The sequence below is a fragment of the Eptatretus burgeri genome, chromosome 11, assembly GCF_056783735.1.
Source record: "Eptatretus burgeri isolate ZD-2024b chromosome 11, Ebu_testis_v1, whole genome shotgun sequence".
Lineage (NCBI taxonomy): Eukaryota > Metazoa > Chordata > Myxini > Myxiniformes > Myxinidae > Eptatretus > Eptatretus burgeri.
The window spans coordinates 26,852,090-26,858,089 of NC_140971.1; positions in this window are offsets into that span (position 1 = coordinate 26,852,090).

Below are 6,000 nucleotides of genomic sequence, written 5' to 3' on the forward strand. Positions count from 1 at the left end.
CTCCATGTTCCCTTTTCACGTTGGGACTGACATAAGCCCATGGGCTTACGTTGGGTGAGTGAGGGGTCGCCAACCAGACCCTTCTTCTTCTCTCAGACCATCCCTCTTACTTGTCTAATTTTCCAGAGTGACTGACGCGCCTATGTCTGTAGTATTCATGATAAGTTTACTGTCTCAGGGGCTTGTGTGCTAAAGGTAAGACTTTCTTTTGTGACACTGCATTGCTTGTACATACATGGCTGTTTGTAAATAGTAGATGGGAGTTTTGCCCTGCTGTATCGCTAAGGTGAGACACGAGCCGACGTCCCACTCAACCGTTCTTGATTTAAAGGAGTGGGACGCCGAGAGCACCGTTCCCGATCTGGGGGGATCAATTTTCTGGGAAAGTAACAGGGGAATTGAACACGAGGACCCCACCTAAATTAATTGCCTCAGACAGCATTTGTGGTTGCCTAACAACCCATCATTCCGCCGAGTTATCGGCAGCTCGTGGGTTTCAGGATCAATGGTTAGGAAGCGACACTCTATGTCTTTCCGAAAGAACCTTCTGGAAAACCTCTATTGCTCTCCAAAAGGACCCCCCCATCTACTTTCTCAACAATCCCCTTGAAGAAGTCCTTTCATTCAAAATTTTGGGCCTCACTATCTGCCATGATCTTTCCTGAGAAAGCCGCATCTCCAACCTGACCTCCAAAGCCAGTCACTGTTTACGAATCTTCCGTCGTGCAAAGTTCTTCCTTGGCACACATGAGCTCCTGACCACATACAAAGCTTTCATCCATAGCCTGATGGAGTACTGCTCTCCCCTCTGGGCTGGTGCTCCCGCTTCTCACCTTTCTCGGCTTCATGCTGTGGAAACCAAGGCATTTAGGATCATTGGCATCTCCCCCGATGAGGCTGTGTCTTTGGATTTCTTACTCTCTCACTACAGGCAGGTTCGTGGTCTTTCTGTCTTCTACCATCTCCTCTCCTTAATGCTCAGCACTTAAAGGATAGAGTATGGACAAACAACCATAAGTTGGTAATAATAGCACAAACTTTGATAGACCAAAGGGACTCCTCTTGTGTCGAAATTCTTTATTAGGAAACCAATATTATTATTATTATTATTATTATTATTATTATTATTATTATGTGCCTGGTGTTGGCTTAATCGTTAGGGTGGTGGGATTGGGATCCTCAGATCCTGAGTTCAAATCCCCCTTGGCTGTCGAATTAATACCAGGTGGGGTTGACTCTGCCTGTCATCCTTCTGAGGTCGGCAAAATGAGTGCCAGCTTGCTGGTATGCTATGTCGGAGAGGTGACCTGTCCAGGATTGTGCCCAACAGCCAAGGAGACTGCTAAGGCAGCACCAACACTCTGCACAGAGTATGGTACCAATGGATGGATGAATGACAAAAATGTGGGCAGAGCCAAAAATAATAACATCCTTGCACATTATTGCCATGTGGTGATCATAAGTTTGATGAGTTTCTGCAAAACCGTTTCGGAGGTGATATCGTGATGGACGGACAGACGGACGGACAGATGGACGGAGTATATTACAATAACCCCCTCCCGGTTTTTATTTTTTCAAAAAGCATGGGGATAATGACCTTTTCTGTGGGTTTGTGAAGTGCTGCAATTACAAGAATTTCATCTTTCGACGCTCCATCATGCCTTTACTATATTCTACTGTTGTTTAATCTCCCTTTTACTCGGAGACTGTTTCTGCAGCTACGCATTACCTCCTCGTGACTTTCAGTGACAGCTTGAACCTTTGTCATGAACATCCCACGAGGGAATCGTGATGATTCCACTCCCCTAATCCCCTCTCGGCTCCCCTGAGTATGCATGCCACCTTTGCTAGAGGTCAGCTACAAACTGTAGTCGGAGTTAGCAGACCAATAAACAGATAATTAATAAGCGTTTCGTTATAGCACAGAATATTGTGGATTTGTAACAACACGAGTTACCTCCAAATCAATGCACCTGGTCTCATTAAGGACTCCGTGTCAGATGTAATATTAATCAACAAACAATTGGAATCCCACTGTTGGATTAACAAGTCCCTTTACAGCCTCACACCTGCATCATCCTGCTGAGATTTGCATTGCATTCACATTTTTTTTTAACCTTAGAGTAAAACAGGTGGTTTCAAGTTGTACAAATCAGGGGTGTAAAAGGTAATGCAGATCAATGGGTGGACTGGATTCTTCATGGACATGAGACATTGGAACGATTTGCAATCCTTTGGAATACAAGTGCATGGTGGGGAGGGGGGGGAGTGGAGAGGAGTTTGCAAACCCCAAATTTATTGTTTCTCTAAAGTCCCAGCATCCACATCATTACCCATTCCATCTCAACATGACACCTGCTCTCAAGAGGACCAATGTCCCTCGATGCCAGCTGCCCCAACACCTCACCACCTGTTCTCTTAAAAACAAATCGCTCATTGCTCACTCTTCTCAGTTATCGTCTTTTCTCATTGCTCTACATGGTATTAGGACTACATTATTTTACTGTAACTGAATTCCTCAATATTGCTCAGTCTTGCAACTCTCACAACTAACAATTCCAAACCTGATCTTACTTCCAGTCTTCCTCATCGGAAGCACCTTACAACCCTTCCTCTTTCAGGAACAGATCCACAATGAGTGAAGGACGTGTAGCAAAACTAGTTGAATCAGTCATTAGATTCACCATCTTCATCCTCGGCCTGTCGGGAAATTCCCTTCTGGTCATGGCCTGTCTGAGACCCAAATCTGGCCAACAGCAGCAGCCCAACAAGAAGCCAACATCCTCAGAGCTTCTACTGCTCAATGTAGCTATAGCAAATCTGGTGACCACCTGTGTGGTGGATCTCCCTGACACTGTTGCAGACTTTCTACATCAATGGGTGTTTGGTGAAACCTTCTGCAGGATTTTCAACTTTTGCACAATACTCTCCGGAACCTGCAGGTACGTTTGTCCACACTTCCTCCATCTCGGTAAGGTCAGCAGAGTTAGCTGTTCTCTCAATTATGAAGTTGTTTAAGTTGTAAAGGCGGATCATTGGCTGAGGGGGGGGGGGGGTAAGAGGCCATTCCAATGGCATTGTTCTCACCAATGTAGGTTGGATTACAATGGCTGCTCAGATAGGAGGCAAGGGCAAACCACAAGGTGTTTTCATTGCTTCAAAACTGCTTCAGCAGAACTGAGATTACATGACAGAGTATTGCACATGCAAATAACAGAAAGGTAGTGTAGAATTCAGTCTCTTAACCAAGAGCTTTAGTTTGCATATTCAAAAGCGGATTTCATTGCACATGTTTGTCTCCGTATTTGGTGACAATATACCTAACTGTGGGTGATTGTGCTCAGCCGCATATGTGCAGCCATAGCTTACCCATATTTGCCTTTGCCACTTTCAATCTCCCTTGTACTCCATTCCCCTTTCTCATGTGTGCCTCAACTAATCCTCCCTCTCCAAGCTATTGAAAAAAACACGTCACTGTTATCAAGCTGTTGTTTGCTTGACTATCTCCCTCCCTAATTGAAGGATGCATGTATACCTTGACTGAGCTATATATTGATGCATCATTGACTCAGGTGGTCCCTTTCCTAATCTTTTTGTATTTCCACCTTGTCTTCGATTTGGCTTGTGGATCAGTGTGTATAGCTAGCTACACATACGTAATTTTCATTCACCAAAAACTTAGCACGTTATTTACCTTGATCAAAGGAAGTTCCATAAGGTGTCGTCTATTTATAATGTAGGAACAGGGGGAAAAAGGTATAAATGTAAAAGGAAGGGAAATGCAGAAAGCATTTAAATATGGGAGGCAAGGATGGTACTTGTGCCGTATTTGCATACGTAATAAACAGATGGCTCCTAATATCATGCAACGATCGATAAATTACATTGACATTGATAAAATTGTGCTGACAATTTCGGTGCATGATATGAGGCAATATAAAATAAACAATGAACTATTTATTCTCACACCTGTTAAAGCAAAGTTGGTCACCGTCGTCACAATAACTGTGCTGCTCATGCGAAAAATAACGTTCTGAGAAGTTTTATATTATTTATAAATATGCACGCAATTTATTGAGTTTAATTATTTCATATAGCATTCTGTTGTATGAACGGGATTACCGTAAGCCTGTTGTTGGCTTAACGGTTAAGGTGCTGGCTTAAGATCTTAGGGTCTTGAGTTTGAGCCCTTGTCGACAGTTCAATTAACACCAGGTGAGTTGACTCAGCCTGTCATCCTTCCGAGGTTGGTGAAATGAGTACCAGTGTACTGGTAATAGAGGGCACTGCATCAGAGGCACAGCTGTGCCTCCAGAAAATGATGCAACCAACAGACACAGGCTACGCATGATAACTAAAGGGATCACCAAAATGAATACTTGGCGAGGCTCTGTATTGTTAAATGTGTTCTGTATTGCAAGGTGCCTGGCTTTGCCTGGCAGTTGTTTTATGGATACAGATCTTTTATTATTATTATTTTTACGTTACTAAAATACAAAAAAATTAAGTTTGTCAGCTCATTGCAAGTCATGAAAAGGAAATAATAAAACATGCGAAAGGGATTTTTTTTTTCTTCCTTTTTTTGTATTTCTAATTGCAAACGACTGTCAATCGGTGAGTTGGTAGTTGTGGTTGTTGTCTTCACAAGGTACCACCATGGACTAACACCCCAACGTGGTGGTGAGCGATGATCTTCATGAAGTTTCACAAGTTATAACATGAACAACATTCATGGGCAGTGTTGTCTCTGCCGTATTGTAAACCTTATGAGCAGGACACAATGATCAATACGATACTTTGTGAAAAGATCACTAAACCATTTAAAACCAGAGGAAACCAGGAAAAGCAAAAGAATGAAAAAAACACAAAAGCCTGAGTAATGAGACATCATCGCCATTGACTTTTGAACCCTCACTATAAAAAAAAACAAAATTAATAACAAAATTAATATGACTAACAAAATAGATATTAAAAACAAAATATATATGAACAACAAAATAGATATGAACAACAAAATAAATATGAACAACAAAATAAATATGAACAACAAAATACATATGAACAACAAAATATATATGAATATCAAAATACATATGAACAACAAAATACATATGAACAACAAAATAAATATGAACAACAAAATACATATGAACAACAAAATATATATGAATATCAAAATACATATGAAAAACAAAATATATATATGAACAACAAAATATATATGAACAACAAAATATATATGAACAACAAAATAAATATGAACAACAAAATACATATGAACAAAATAGATATGAACAACAAAATAAATATGAACAACAAAATACATATGAACAACAAAATAGATGTGAATAACAAAATAGATATTAAAAACAAAATATATATGAACAACAAAATAATTATGAACAACAAAATACATATGAACAACAAAATAGATATGAATAACAAAATACATATGAACAACAAAATACATATGAACAACAAAATAGATGTGAATAACAAAATAGATATTAAAAACAAAATATATATGAACAACAAAATAGATATGAACAACAAAATAAATATGAACAACAAAATACATATGAACAACAAAATAGATGTGAATAACAAAATAGATATTAAAAACAAAATATATATGAACAACAAAATAGATAGGAACAACAAAATAAATATGAACAACAAAATACATATGAACAACAAAATAGATGTGAATAACAAAATAGATATTAAAAACAAAATATATATGAACAACAAAATAGATAGGAACAACAAAATAAATATGAACAACAAAATACATATGAACAACAAAATAGATATGAATAACAAAATAGATATTACGAACAAAATAAATATGAACAAGTGGTGCCAGGCACAACAAATCCCGCCCATTTTTTTTTGTATACCTTGTCGAGGCTCGTGTGAGAGCAAACACACAACGCACATCATAGGGGACATGAGACAAGAAAGGAGGGAGTGGGAAAGACAAAACAGTGGGGAACAGAG